The sequence below is a fragment of the Gossypium hirsutum genome, chromosome A13, assembly GCF_007990345.1.
Source record: "Gossypium hirsutum isolate 1008001.06 chromosome A13, Gossypium_hirsutum_v2.1, whole genome shotgun sequence".
Taxonomy (NCBI): domain Eukaryota; kingdom Viridiplantae; phylum Streptophyta; class Magnoliopsida; order Malvales; family Malvaceae; genus Gossypium; species Gossypium hirsutum.
The window spans coordinates 13,815,311-13,832,188 of record NC_053436.1 but is presented as its reverse complement, the minus strand read 5'-3'; the positions used below and the strand labels follow the sequence as shown (position 1 = coordinate 13,832,188).

The following is a 16,878-nucleotide window of genomic DNA, read 5'->3' as shown; positions in this document are numbered from 1 at the left end:
TCTTATACCAAAAGTTGAAGAATAAGGCATTTACATTGACACTATCATGGTTGTGTCTTATGGAAATACTATATAAAGGGTTTTGATTCCTCTCTCTACTTAACTAAGTTTGAGAGTTTTCCCATAACTTAAGAATCAAACATCAAAATAATCAAGGAGAGAAAAGATCAAATAAAAGATCAAATGTTCATCATAACATGAATCAAGCTTTCATCCTAAGTTTTAATATTTCCAAAATTGAATTTCTACTAGACCTACAATCAATTGTGATCAAGTTCCTAGACTCAAGATGTCTAAGGTATGTCCTATTTAATTCATAAAAGTATGTTATACAAGCTTTATTTTATGAATACTATTGTGTATGGTTCACAAAATTAGTCAAAGATCATTATTTTTCTAACATGTGGTACCAAAGTTACATTAAGGCTAATTTTCGTGAGCATATAAAAATTAACGTTCGATCGACCTTAAAGTTTTAGTTTGGTTGAATTGGTTGTCACCAAAATGACCCATTCATAATGATACTATGGTTGTTGATTAAACAAGTTTTTAAGTGAATAGTTATAATAATATAAAATAGCTCAAATGTGATTTACTATTTCTATTATCATATTATAGACTTGTTAATACATGAAAGCACTAATATCTCAAATTATAGAATTCAATCAGATACTATAGAGTGAACCAATAACATATCATTATCTTAACTCAAAGGTTGGTTATGATGATGCACTAGATTGCTCATTATGAGATATTAATACTCTTATTTGAGAGTAAACCAATAGCATATAATATCCTTAACTTAAAGCTTGGTTATGGTGATGATGCAATAGATCACACATTACAAGATGCTACCCGTCGTACTTGAAAGTTAATAAATAGCATGTCGTTGCCTTAACTCAAGTTTGGTTTTGATGATGCACTAGATTACTAATTGTAAGACATTGATTGTCACAATATGGCTTTATGATTTATGTTATATTTATAGCTATTACTCTAGCTTCTTTATAAGGCTATATGGTTAACATTTTGTGTTGATTAGTTTCAATTAACCTTATTGCAATGAACAAATACTCATTACATTCCAATGCTTAGACTTGGATTATGGTTATGGTTAGACAAACTTAAAAAGGCTAGAGATTATAAGTGAAAATCTCCATGCAATTTAAGAGCTCTCCAACGATTTGAGTTTCATGAGCATAAAGGCTTATGATACAACATGGTACATGTATGTTGACTATTAAAATATACATTATAGTTAGTGAGAGTGTTGTGTACTTAAGCACATAATGGAAACAAATCTTTGAATATGACTATTTAGAATAATTTTAAATGTAATTTATTTTTATCTCTCTTTTTTTTTCCTTAATATGGTCCATCTAAGATAAGGCTCAATGAACCATAAAGAAGTACTAGTTATATGTATGCAAAAGGAATAAATATTAAAGAAATAATGATTGCAAATGCATCCATATGATTGTTGAATCTGATGCCCTGAGTGTAGTATATTCGTTTGTAAACTTGTAATTTTTTTCAAACAAATTGGTTAATAAAATAAATTCATTGATTACATTAATATACTTTGTATGATTGTCCTCATATGATTTTTTCATGCAACGCAAAATGGAAGTAAATGTTGCTCATTTGTTGTCTAATGTTTAAACTAATATTAAGCGATATTACATGGTCAAATCGATAACTTCTATTCGATCGGCGTGTGCATAAAAAATAATTTTCTAAAACAATTTTAAAAGTGTGATTTTAACTGCAAGCGAACAATGTCTGTTGTAATATTTATAGTGTCCAATGGAATACCAGAGTATTCCAAGGAGTCAAACCCAAAAGAGTCAGTGATTTAATGATTTCTTTAACAAGCATGCAAAAAAAGGAGTTTAACTAGCTTTTCACTAATTTCTATATTACCACAAAGTATAATTTGGGAATAACTTACTTTAATTAACTACTTACCACGCAAAAGGACCAAAATTGTAAAACAAACAAAATTACGAAATTCTTAAATTAATAACGAACAGCAGTTGGTTGACTTCCAATTTGCTATTTAGCTTTTGGATTAGAGATCTACACCATTTAAACTCCTAAATTAGTTCAATTTTACCTCTGGATCTTCACTTTACCAACTTAGATAAATTAGTCTGGCTAATCTCTCGATCTCACCAAACTAACCTAGGACTATCGAATTGGTGATAAGATCTCATCTTGGTCTCACTTACCAAAATTTTTTCTTAAGGTCATCAATCCTAAGTTTTCAAATCTATTCGATTTATTCTAGTTTTTTACGATTTAATCTTTGTATCAAAGGCTAACTAAACAACACTTCAATGAACCAACCGCCTAATATTTAGCTACCCCTAATCATATTTAAGCAAACAAAAACCCAATAAGCAAGCAAAATGAATATCAATGGCAAACACAATAAGAATGAGAAAAGCTTGGGCCTTTTTTGGAAAAGCTTAGAGATAATGAAAATGGCAGTAAAGTAAATGTACAAGAACACTTAAAGACCATATTTTTAACAACAAAACTAAAATAAAACTAAGTTATATTAAAACTAAGGAGTAAACTGAAATTACACAAAGGTTTGAAGCATTAAATAAGTAAATAAAACTAAGCTACAATAACAACTAACTAACAAGAAACTAGAAAAGTGAAACTAAAACCCTAAAAAGATAAAGAAGAAACAACTAGTCTAACACTAAGCTGAAAAGATAAAAAAAATAAACTAAAAGCTCTTTCTAAAAAAATAAAAAGCTCACCCTCCTCTATTACTATTTTGTTCTCAGCCAAAAGTGGCTTTTAATCTAATTACAACCCAAAATTTGTGACCAAAATACCCTTCAATGTCTAAATTTGATTGGTGTTGAAGTTGGATAAGGACTATCCCTACAATTATTTTTTGTCCCCTCACGACAATGAATTGCGATACTCATACAGTGGTATTGTGATACCCACAACAGTCTTGAATTAAGGGGTCTTGGTGTCTCGGTATCGCGATATCCATGCTTGGTATCATGATACCACTAAAGATGGCATCAATTCTCTTCATTTCAATACTGTCAGGGGTATCACGACTTCCTTGCTTCGATATAGCAATACCCCCTTTTTAGTGATGTTTTTGCTCACGTTCGGGCCTCTGATAACTCCGTGCAACACGCAATCAAAGATTAGGTTTCCTAAAGCGCATTTGGCCATTTGGGTCTCAAAAGTGGCATAAAACGCATGATTTCACTTATTAAAGCAAAGAACAAAAACTAAGTAAAAACATGAAAAAATATATAAATTGCTTGGAAATAAGCTATTTAAGCATAATAGGGAGCCTAATTTGACATATCAAATTGTGGTAGATCAATCATAATATGGAAAGACACTTATATTAGTAGACAAACGAAAACATATCCTCACTTATATTAGTAGACGAACAAAAACATATCCTTAGTCTAATAAAAAATTAGCAAACCGATTGGAAAATTAGTATGTCGTCTATCAAGTCCAATCGGGGAGACGCTTTGTCATGGGCATCAAAGCGAATGACTCTCAAAACATAGAGACATAGATGTGACTGATAGTACATCGGACTGGAACCAAGAAGAATAGATCTTGAATCCGTTTATGGATTTATTCACTTGTGACGTTCATAGTGTGGTGTTATAGTATGCACGTTCATAGTGTGGTGTTATAGTATGATCAAAGACCAATCATGTGTTTATTGTAATTACATACTTGTTTTACCTTGTTTATTAATAGAAGACATTGCCATTATTCTTTCAATTTCTTCTTCTTTGTATATAAATAAACTGAATTGTAATAAAGTCCTAATAAAAATATGATTATTCTTAAAAGGTCCTTTGTAACATCCCAAATTTAGCTCCATAAAATTTAGAAATATATCAAAAATAGGGAATCGACCCAATGGTTAGTTATTTAATGTGAAAGCATGAAAGTTAGTTGGAGGCCCCAAGTTTAAGTCTCGACTCTTCCAAAATAAATTGATTTTTGCAAATTCCTTTTTCTTTTTTGTGTGTGTGTTGTCATCCAAGCCTAGTAAACCTAGGTATAAATACATTTTTTATCAAAATAATCAGCCTTTGAATCCCTTTTTCTTCTAACTAATTCATCTCTAACCCCCTCTCCCTCTCTTCATCTTTATTTTTTTCCCCTTTTTCCTCCATTGTTGCCATTACTTACACATCCCCTTTTATCATCTTCTTCTTTTTGCATCAAGATTGTGCACCATCTCTGTTACTATATTGCTACCCTTTTTCCCCAAATAAATCAGCCCTAAATCTAAAATATTGAACTCCAAAATTGATCCCAAACATTGCTAAGAAGATGACATTGTCGTTTATCTCAACTAGTTTGGGTAAGATCTCTTTTCTCTTCAATTTCTTGGTTAATCTTGTCAATTAAAAACCAAAATTTCCATATCTGTAATTTAGTGTATTTTAAATGTTTTCAAATATATTTTTCCAAATTTTAATGAGGTCTCAAACCATTTTAAAATTCAGCCCCAATTTAGGCCACCATGGGTGGTGGTACGTGCGCATATGTGTAGAATAGGGGGTTGTTTCGTTTCTTGAATCTTGCCCATTTAGCCATAATTTGAGTTCTTGAACCCTCTTAATTAGATATTAAATCCATGTCAATTAAGGAAAATTTTCTTGATCATTTGGGCATTCGAAACTCACAAATCGGAAGCGTAAGTGTAGTTAAGCGTAAAATTAATTGTTGTTTCGACATAGTTGTAGGCTAAAGGTTATGGATTGATTAAATGAACGAATTTAATAATTATTACCTATTTACTTTCCAGTATATTACGAAATTAGGTGCTGAGCCAAATGGCCCAAATCAATCGTAAAGCCGAAGAACACGTACAATTCGCATCAATACAAGGTAAGGAATCGAACTAGTTGAATTTGTAAAATAGTTATTAATTTGAAAATTGATTTGAAGCAATTAGTGGGTAATTTGGAGTTGGTTAAGTGATAAATTGATTGAATTTGTACTGAATTTTGGTTTAGGATCGTATAAAGGTTTATTAAGGAAAATCGAAAGATTCATAAGGTGTTGCGAGAAAGCAAAAAATAAGGTGTGGGTCCTAAACTTGTAAAATTTGTTTCCTAATGATAAATGTCATGTTATATTTGATAAATTATTCTACTAATTGGTTTGGCATAGTAGCCAAAATATTAGTTTTTCAAGTCACTGAACCAGGTACATTTCAAGCCTTAAAAGATTGATGTGTTGGCAAAATTGCTAGTTTGACTGTATGAATGTGCAATTGAGATTGTTATGCATAATTATATTATGTGATATAAGAATGTTTAATTGAATGGTATGAATGTTGAGATATTAGGTTTATGCATGATTTAAATGCATGAAATATTTATTATGATATATATATGTGAGGTTATTATTGGTGCACAATGAAATTCGTAAAGTATGTGAATTGAACGATATTGATAGATATCATCTTAATGGTAATTTGAAAATTGGAACACTGCTTTCTTATTCTGAAAGTATGTGATTATTTAGGACATGTTGAACATGTCAAATAAATGTGAAAAGTATTGAAATATGATTATGTATGAATTTGTATGACATATTGTATGTGTATTGGGATAGGATTTTGTGGTTGACGGAGGAGTTCCGTGGAGTACCAGCGGCATATTAAGTCTGCATATATTTGTAGTCAATGCACTATATTTAGAGTATCAAGGAGATTGACAATTATATCGCATTATTTATTTGGCAGTTTCACTGTATTCTTGATTATTGATGGTCGAGCTTTGCTCACAAACGTTGGAGTTTGGCAAACAGGTTCTCGAGAACTCATGGTGTGTAGCGGATGGTATGGATAAGATCTCACATTTACATTTTTCACGACCATGTGCATTTGAAATTATTATTGATATTTGATTGCACTATTGGTACCTCTATGAAACTGCCTGTATGAATGCTTAATACTTATTTAGTCCCACACTGAGCTTGTTAAGTTCACCCCATTACCTCAACTTCTCAGGTAATGATCGAACTTAGGATAAAATTTGGCATGTGGACGTACGGTGGACTTCGGACTTTACTTCGTCATATTTTTTTAATTTAATTATATTTTTATATTATTTTATTATTATTCAGTTTTGGACTGTAAAGTTTCTTTAAATTGTGGTTTAGGACTTTTTGAGATTTTAGGGTTTTTCATGCAGGCATGACACGCATATTTGGTATAGATACATGGTTTTTTTTAAAATATGTTGAAATGGACTATGAATGATATATGGCTAAATTAAGAATTTGACTATTAATGGTACATTTCCGCTGCTAAGAAGATAACAAAATGATTTTTCAAAGCCAACGTTGTCAGTAAGGTTTTACAAAAACTCACATAATTCATTAATTTGACCTAAGCATGGTTGGGCTAAGTAAATGGATGCTTTCCAATGCTAACAATAGAAACCACAATTTTATAAAAGGGAGTACTTGAAGGTTTTTAACTATCGTTATGATAGGTTCGACACTAAGGTGTCTAATGTGGCCTTCCCGATTCGACCATAACGTCTAGGTCAGATTTAGGAGGTTACATCCTTAGTCAAGTATTATTGTGGGCTTGGACAACAATAAAGCATTAAGACTAATGTGTAGTTGATTGATGACAAAATGTTGTCATTAACATAAGGATATCAAAATCAATACATGAGTATGTCTTAGAGAACAACATATTGGATTAACCAGCTATGAATATGTTTCTTGGATTATTATGTAATAGTCACAACATTACTCACAGTGATAGCTATGTATATGATTCTCAAACTTGAGATCATCATTATCCCAACATTGTGAGTCGTATATTTTGATACAGTCAAACGTCTTCTATAACAAGTTGTATTGAAAAGACTGATGTTGGATATGCCACAATCTATGTAGTGGGATATGGTTGATCAATATAAGATTTGTCCCTCCTAGGTAATGGGAGCAATTTCTTAGGCCATTTGATTCAGTGAGACTAGAAATGCATGGCCATGCTCGAGTAAGTTGATATGAGATATCATATTTATTTGTTTATTGTAGTTTACTCGAGATATCAAAAAACATGATATTGGATTATGTAAATGTAACTATTCCTTGACTTATGTCCACTCTAGATATAAAGGACAAAAGGATGTAATACATGAAAGGTTTATTACAAAAAGGTTGTGTCAAATTACGAGTTCTTGTAACTTAGGTAGCAATGACGCATTGCTAGATGTCACTCATTGCTTGTATTATTAAAATTGTTCCAGTATTACTACTAACGTTACAAGAACCTACAAGGTCACACCCTATGGTTAAAATGAACAAAATCCAAACATAGTTGGTATTGCGGTTAGCTGTCACATAAATTAATTAATTATTGAACTAATTTAATTTGACAGTTAAATATTAAACAAATTAAATGTACAAGCTTGTTGTACACAAATAGAAAATATAGTTAAAATTAATATATGAATTTGATTCATCTCAAAATTTTCACAAAATATTGTTTACCAAAATTATTATAATAAATTATTATTATTATGATTTCGGTCAAACATTGAAACATGGTAGTTATAATTGTTTTTGGAAAGAATACAACGTTTTTAATGCTTTTCATATGTTCTCTATAGGATTATTCCATTTTCAATATATGGATACCAAAAATCCCGAATTAGGGTATGTAAAAGAAAATAAGAAAAAGGTCTAGCAACCGTTTCGGGAGATTTTCTCTAAAGAAGTTCCAAGAGAGTTTTTGTCGTTTGTTTTAATACCAATTGGACTACATAGAGGCTAGGAAGTTTTCGTTGTGGCTTGGAACCGACGTCGAATTAGTAACATCTTTTCATTGGTTCTTTCAGCTCAGAAGGTATATTTTCAATCTTATTTCAACTCTTTTCGTTCATCATACATGGATCCATGGCTGAGGATTCTCAAAATCCATTGCGCCACGAGGCATACCGACAGTCCAAACATGTGGCATATCTAAATCCTGAGTGGATGACGAACTATGCATGTGTGACTTTTGCATTTTTATGTAAGTAAAAACCTGAATTCGAATATATAAGGAACCGAAAGTTGATGCGTTGGGTATACAACTTCTATAGTATGTAGCGACATTCACAATAGTGGAATTCATAGCTCGAGACATGGGTAAACAATATCCTTTCATTGGCATTACATGGTTGATAAAAAGTAAACGTGGCCACAGGTCGTTCGTCTTTGTGATAAATGACTTGATTATTATTTGATAGTAATTGACTTTTCATGAAGGAAGATGTAATGGTTATCATGAGATAAAATAGGATCATATTGAGAGAATAGATTTATCTCAAAGAGGTTAAGGATATCCTTTAAGGGTAACACACTTATGATAAGGTCATTCGACAAGCACTGATTAAATAGCTTTCATAATGGTATGTATGTATGGAGAGCTCAGTCACGATATTATAGTGGAATGACTTCATGACTAAATGAATTTATAATTAATAGATGAAAAGTTGGAACTTAATTATAAATCATTTGGGTCCTAATTACATATTTCCAATCGGTCCCTCCACTAGCTCGTTAAAATCATAAATGAATTACATTTAGAATCAAATAAACATAAATGGATAGAAATGATAAAGTTAGAGAAATGACATACATTCGTAAATGAATGTGGTTTCTCACTATGTATGGAAATGACCTGAGAATTAATTTAAGTTTTTTGAATTATTATTTAAGTAAATAAATAATTGAAATTCAAGATTGGAATTAAATTAATTGTTCATTGTGAATCCGTTAAATGTAGAAATTAAATATATTTTCTCATAGATTCTTTTACGGTAAAGTTGTCATGATTTCAATGAAATTAGAATTGAATTGAGAAAATTATTTAATTAGAAAATTAATTTATTTAAATTAATTTAATAAATAATATTTATTTTGGGAAATAGAAAAACAAGTGTCGATTGTACCTAATACAGGATAAGCCTAAAAATCTCTCCTAGTAGAACTAGACGACTAGTTTTTCTATCATATAAGTATTATTTGTATTCTACTAATTCAATCAGGATTCTTCTATCATTCCTTATAATTAGATGGCACTAATAGGAAAAAAAATACATAAGTTACACAACTTTGAGATATTGTTATTATGCCCGAAAATAGTGAAGGTATAAATTCTATTTTCTAGAAATAACAATTCTAATGGTTTCTATTCAGAGAGATTTAATTTTCTACTAAAAGTAAGAAATTATTTCCGGTGTTGTGTTTGATTCGTATTTGATTGAGCCCACACTCAAACCTATTCATGGTATGAGAATAGCGGAAAAGGTCGTTAGATTGAAAGCTAGGAGCGTATAAGATCAATCTCACACAAAGCACAAGTATTTTTCAAGAAAAGTTTATTGTTATAAATATCACAAATTGACTAAGTTTTCTAAATTTTAATTTTTTGTTGTGACAAAAAATCGTTTTCAAACTAGGTTTTTTCAAACAATTCCGACACACCTCCATTCATCAGCCACCAAACATGGTGGTCATTTGCTATCAATTCTTTTTTAAATTAGGCTATGGGTCTTTCATGCTTTTTTAGGTTTTGCTAAAAACTTTCGAGTTACATAAAACCTAGTTCATTTTTGTCTCATATGATTTTTTAATTTCACAAAATATATAAAAATTATAAAAACATGCATAGAGATGAGAGTCCACAATCTAATTATAAACCTAAAATGACCTAAATTATAGCCCATCTAATTCTCGGAACATTTTTTCGCAAAATTACATAATAACAAAAAATTATATAAAACACATAACCAAACACATATATAATCCAAAAGGCATGTATACGATTAAGAATGTCACTCTCTTATGAATTTAACCCAAAAAAATAGATAAAGAAATTAGGTAATCAGTTTACACTATGAACGTAGCACAATCTAACTCTTATGCTAATTGTTGGAAAAACTAGTTTAAAAAATGTGTTTGTTTGCACAATGAAATTTAGAAAGAAAAAAAAAACTCAAGACTTTGTGTTATTTATAGCAACAACTTTACCAAACTATTACTTTTGTTTTTGACTTAGCAATTCTGGTTATTTCCCTCTTTTAACCATCATAATCTTCTCTGATATTCTTGAACCATCGATTTGCTTAAATTCTGGGCTATATTTCAAGAACTAATTACATAATGAAAACTTTTTATTTCAAATAAAGAAAATTAATTGTCTCTATGGGCTAAAAGCCTAACTCAAACTCTCATGAAAATAGAATTTATTTAGGAATAATAAATCTCTCTATTTCCTGTTAAATAACTTCGTTCAATGATGTGTGTAATTTGACCTTGCCCGTAGTCTTTATTTATAGGAAAAACCATAAGTTTTACTTGAAAAAGAAGAGACAAAATACTAATATTTTAATAGAAAATACATATAATCTCATTGAGACTTACTAAGGTGGGCGACGACACATCCCTTATGAGAACCCTAGGTGCCACCCATCCCAAATTAAATGGGCTTTTTGGGCTTATTCATGTCTTTTTGACCAATTATATGTGTTGTCTAGTCTTTAAACTAACTTATATAATTTATCCAACTCAATAACTCGTTTTCTATTATCAAAATATTACTTATTTAATTAATTAAAATAAATTTAACTAATTCACTCAATTAAATTATTTTCTCAACCCAATTAAAGTCATAATGACTTTGTTGTACTAGATTCTACGAGTAAATAAGACTAATTTTTTCCGTAAATTTGTGATGACTAATTAATTTAATTTTCACTTTGAACTTCAACTATTTAATTACAATTGATTAAATAATAATTCAAAGAAATTGAATTAATCACTAAGTCATCTCTTGTCTTTTATGAGAAGAAGCATTCATTATGGATAGTGATTGGAAACATGAAAATTATTGGAAACATGAAAATTTACACATTTTTACATACCCTTTTTAACTTAAAATCATATAGTTTCAATAAAATTATTGTCGAAAAATAATTAATCTTTATAAAATAATTAAATTGCACTTGAAATATGAACATGTTGAATATTAGTTAATTTTATAATTAATTTTGATGAATTTTGGTTATTTTCGACAGATTTGCACAAATGGTGAAAAATGACTCGGCAGACACTGCTAGAAGCACAAAACCAATAAGCAATTTGAAGTATCGAGGCGAACTAAATTTTAGCCTAAGACGGTCCAAAATTATATGTATTAATTCATAATATAATTAATTTTAATTTATATCCAATTTAATTTGGGTTAATAAATTATTATTAATTAATTATGAAAAAGTGGTCCAGTTGAATTGAACCGAGTGAACCGAACCGACCAAGAAATGGACAGTCCAAAAACCATCCCAAGAGCTGACCCAAATCAGCTTATTAGCTGATTATTTAAGCTTCCAAAGAGGTCCTTGAAGACTTGTTCAAGTTGCATTCAAACCCCTCCGCAATTCGTGGCTTTGTAGATATGCCCCAAGCCAAATTTAGCAAAGTTGAAACCATCAACCTTGCCACATGTGTGGCCAGCCAAGGGATGGCTCTTTGGCTACTATTTTTAGCTAATTTTAGCGTCCATCTTCAGCTATAAAAATCCCCTTGGCTGATCATTCAACACATCTCAAGCATTCACATCTTTTCTCTCTTCTTTTCCAATACAAATTCTCTTGCTCTCTTGCCGATTTCTCCTCTTGGAAAAGGGACATTCATCAGCCATTTGGAGCAGCAATTAAGTGTTCATAGCAGCCTTGGTCGACGAGGACAACTGAGAAGGAAGAACGGAGCAAACTAGTCAAGCCACGGAAAAACACCGGATTTGATTCTTGTTCCCTATCTCTTTAATTTTTGTTGTTGTTATGATGAACATATCTATGAATATTTATGTTGCTGAAATGGTTAACTTAATCAATTTAGCTTGAACTTAATTCATGTTAGGTTGATTGCATTTCGTCTTCTTAAATTGTTAAAATTGTGTTTATGTTGTTATAGGCCTCAGTAAGATGCTTAATTAAGTAAAATCATGACTAAGTTATTCTTGCATTACAATTGTTAGGTAACTAATGAATTAATTATTTAAATGGATTGAAATTGTAATTAATGGACACAGTACTTAATCAATGCATGTCTAATCATCTAAGGTAGCTGAGGGTTAAATTAGCAACTGTATCTAACAATACATTTTCCTTACATAACTTGCAAGATTATTGTGATTAAATTGTTTCAAGGTAAGGATACTTTGTTACCTCACATAGTCTTTCATGTGCTTATTAAATCGAGTTAATTGTTTGAATTGACATAGGGATATTTTTAAGTGATTATTTCGATTTAATAATTATGTATGTGAAATAACATATTTGCCTATTAAGATTTGTTTAATCGGTTGAATTGACATAGGGATATAGTCAAGAGATGAATGGATTTTGGTAGGTGAGTATGTAATAAGTTAGCAAATTACCGAGTTACCGTGAATTTATTCGTAACAATATAAACATGAGTTTAATAATTCTAAGTTAAGAAATGTAATTAATCTGACTCAATTATGTCATCTTGATTAAAATCATATTTTGAAATTGTGCATTTGAGATTTATTTATTTAGTTTACTTAGTTTAAAATCTTAGTTTTTAATCACCCTCTTCAAACAAAATATTTTTATTTACCAAAGTGTTTTAAATAGCATTCATAAATAATTCTTTTCACAGTTCGTGTGGGTACGATAACTCGACATTTACTTGTCATTTTATTACTTGTTTGCGATTGTGTACACTTGCACATTTCTGTCGTTCCAAGTTTTTGGCACCGTTGCCGGGGACTATTTTAAAAAGTCATTATTTTTGAATTTGTTAGTTTTGCATTTTGGTTTATTTTATGATCTATTTTTACTTAATTAATTTTTCTATGATTATTTCAAGTGTTTATGAGTATTGACTGAATTATCGATTTACTCCCTGTAGACCCTTAGATTGAACGAACTTTTCGATAGTGAAGAAGACAAGCAAGTCAGAGAAGGACTAAAGAGATGAACATCGAAAATCTGAATCAAGGAGGCAGAGAAAACCCTGCTCAAAATCCTATCCTTATTGCTGATGATAGGGATAGAGCTTTAAGACAGTATGTCTTGCCAGTATTTCATGCTCATAATCCAAGTATTAGGAGACCTGAAATCGAGGCACAACAGTTCGAGCTGAAGCCAGTCATGTTCCAAATGCTTCAGATAGTGGGCCAATTTAGTGGAATGCCTACCGAAGATCTTCACCTCCATACCTCACCTATACTTAATACTGTTTATGGAGGTGAGCGATTCTTTCAAGTTAGCCGGAGTTCTCGAAGATGCATTACGATTGAAGTTGTTTCCATACTCACTAAGGGACAGAGCTCGAGCCTGGTTGAACTCATTGCCACCAAACTCAATTTCCAAACAGCAAGAGTTTGCAGAAAGATTCCTTATGAAATATTTCCCGCCTAGCAAGAATGCTAAGTTAAGGAACGAGATCATTGCTTTCCAACAAATGGATGATGAGTCCTTGTAAGAGGCATGGGAAAGATACAAAAAATTATTACGAAAGTGACCTCATCATGGAATCCCATATTGCATCCAACTTAAGACATTTTACAATGGTCTCAATGCTCACACGAGGATGGTAGTGGACACTTCTGCTAATGGTGCTCTCCTTTCTAAGTCTTATAATGAGGATTATGAAATCATTGAAAGGATTTCCAACAACAATTATCAATGGGCAATCAATCGAGCAGTGTCAGGAAGGCGAGTTGCTAGAATACACGAAGTAGACGCTTTCACTTCACTAGCATCTCAGGTATCCTCAATATCATCAATGCTTAAAAATTTTACCACTAATGGGTTTAATGAAAGAGGTTAGTGCGAGGTGATACGGGTATGTACGTAACCTATTCAAGTACTACATTGAGAAAGTTTAATGAAATGGTAATTTAATCATGTTTGAGACATGAATAAGGTTTGTATTATTGTAATGTTGATTTGGTAATGTGCAAATGGATGAATTATATTATTTAATCAATTGAATTGTTTAACTACGAACTTACTAAGCTATAAAGCTTACTGTGTGTTATTTGTTTATGTTTTATAGATAATCAAAGTTAGCTCAGACTCAGGGATCGTTGGGAATACGTCATCGCACTATCGAACATTTGTTGGTACTTTTGAACATTGCATATATATGGTATATGGCATGTATAGGTTAGAGTCATTTTGGTATGTTTTGAGCTATGATGTTAGCCATGTGATTTGGCTTGTTAATAATGTAAATGTTGGTATGTTTTTAGCCATTTAAGTTGGCTTAAGTTATGTACTTGATAAGTGATATATGTGATGCATATAATGCCTTATATGTTAGCTTGTTTTGGTATTGTAATAGCCCAAATTTGACCGGGCCTAAATAAAACCAAATGAAATAAATAAATGAATAAATGTTTATTTATTTAACAGTCCATATAAAGTCCTTACAAGAGCCCAAACATAAGCCCAAATAGTTCAAACTCGTTAAAGCAAACCTGAGACTACCCAGCAGACCCATTTACACCCTTGACCCAAACAGAATACCAATAAACCAAACCCAAATAAAAAATGGCCCAAAAGCTCAAGTGACTTTAGGGAAACAGGAAACCCTAGGGTATCCTGAAGACTACAGCGCCGCAGCAGCTTTTGGAAGCCTCAGGGAGCATCTGTTCAACTCCCCAAATCGAGGCCATCAATGCACACTGACGCACCATCAATGCGTTGTCCAGTAGCTTGTCCCTCTCACGACCGTCTAGCACCGTGATCTCAGGCCTCATCTCCGACCTTGGTACCTCCGTTGACGCCGAGATCTCCGCAAAAGAGACTCTTTCTTGGTCATATGGGTATCTGTCGAGGTTCAAATCCATGACAGCAAGCCCGGCCACCGAAATCTTCGCAAGTCACCTGTAAGAAAAGGAAACACAGTAGATACAAAAAAACAAAAAAGAAAACTAAAATAAAAGGATTTCAGCAGATCACAATCAAAGATATGGTAGATACAGCAGACAAGAAATGGAAAGAATCTTCGATTTCTTTCCCAGTTTATGTAATAATAGTAGTGGCTATAAAAGCCCGAATCAAAACAGTGTAAAAGGACCCTTCTTTTTTTTGGAAGAAAGAAATATACTCACAGACATTCATTCAAAAAAAATACCAACAGTGTCTCAAAAGGTGATTTAATCGCATATCTCGTGCTTTATTTTGAACATATATGAACTGTTCTATCATATACAAGTAAGGATCTAAGGGAAAAGAGGTCACCTGTGGAAGGACGAAGGTTTTTAAGCCTTCAGACCACCGTGTACGATGAAGCGTAAGGCGCGTGTGCAAGCACTGCACCGTGGCCGGAGGCCAGGACTGGGGACCTCTCTCTTCCCTTCTGCAGAGCATTTCAGGATTTTTTTTTAGGGCTGGTGTTAAAATGATTTTTTAAGCTGCGAAATTGGCTTATATAGCCTCTTTGAAACGACGTCGTTTCTGCTTAACTTAATAAGCTCAAAACGGTGTTGTATTAAGCCATAGGATCCGCGCGTTGACCCGATTACCTGGGGAGGATCCGCGTTTTTTTAGAATTGGGTTAATTACCCAATCAGTCCCTCCACCCTTTTTGTGTTTGCGATTAAGTTTTTTTATTTATGATTTAACCTTAATGTTTTGTCTCAGTTGTGATTTAATCCCTGAAGTAGCTATTTTAAGTCTAAGTTTAAAACGCAGTCGTTTTGGGAATAGGGAAATTTTCCCAATGAGTCCCTTTGTTTTACGCGTGTTTTAATTAAGGCCTTAATTCAGTTTTATTTCTTTTAAATTCGCCCCATAATTTTGCTGAACTTTAAATTTAGTCCTATATTTATTTATTTTTTATTATATATATTTATATATTGATATTTGTCCTTTTTTTACCTTACTTTTACATTATACATTATAATATGATTTTATTATATTATTATTTATTATATATTATTTTTCACAAATTATTATTATTATTTTACATCATTATTTTTATATTATTATTATATTATATATTATTAATTATTTATATATTTTTCTTACATATATATTTTCGTTATTTTATATTATATATATTATATTTCTTATTTCCTATATATTTAAATTATATTTTATTATATAACATTTATTGTATTTTTATATTACTTTTTTTATATTATCTATTATATTATTTATATTTATATCATTCATTACATTATTTAAAATTCTAAAATTTGTAAATTAAATTATATTTTTAACTCATATTATACACATATTAAATTATTAATTATTTATTTATTATGTATTATTTTAAAATGATATTTTTATATTATGTGTTATTTTATAAATTCTTTTACATACTTTTATTTTATATATATTTTTTAAACCCAATATCTTTTATATATAATTATTATTCTTTTATAAATATTTTGTTATTATGTTTTATATATTATATAGCAAATACTATTTTAAGATTATTATTAAATATTATGTCTTTATTTGTATTATATGTATATTTTGTTAACAATAACTCATTTCATTTTATATATATAAATATTGCATATATCATATGTTATATGTTGTTTTATATTTATTATTTGATATTACATTTCATGGACATGTACATTGATATTGTATTACTTTTTTTTGTATGTCATGCATTATTTAATTATTACTTTTTTGTATATCATGCATTATTTAATTATTACTTTGTATGTTTGTACGTTTTGTTTATTCATTCTCAATACATGCTATATATATATCTTTGTATGCATAATGTTAATATTGCTATATATATTATTTTTATATGTATGTATTTAATGCACGACCTTTATATTATTGC

The 16,878-nt window shown here is 30.7% G+C and overlaps 1 long non-coding RNA gene and 1 other non-coding gene across 2 annotated transcripts; one reads left to right on the top strand and one right to left on the bottom strand.

Annotated features, from left to right (window-relative positions):
- The first annotated feature begins 4,149 nt into the window (after nucleotides 1-4,149).
- Nucleotides 4,150-6,224, top strand: LOC121212397 (uncharacterized). The gene is made up of 3 exons (XR_005907499.1): nucleotides 4,150-4,378; nucleotides 4,826-4,908; nucleotides 5,771-6,224. It is a non-coding gene; the product is annotated as an uncharacterized lncRNA (long non-coding RNA).
- A 7,267-nt stretch (nucleotides 6,225-13,491) lies between these two features.
- LOC121213342 (small nucleolar RNA R71) lies at nucleotides 13,492-13,598 on the bottom strand. Its single transcript, XR_005908725.1, has one exon. It is a non-coding gene; the product is annotated as a small nucleolar RNA R71 (small nucleolar RNA).
- Nucleotides 13,599-16,878: the final 3,280 nt, after the last annotated feature.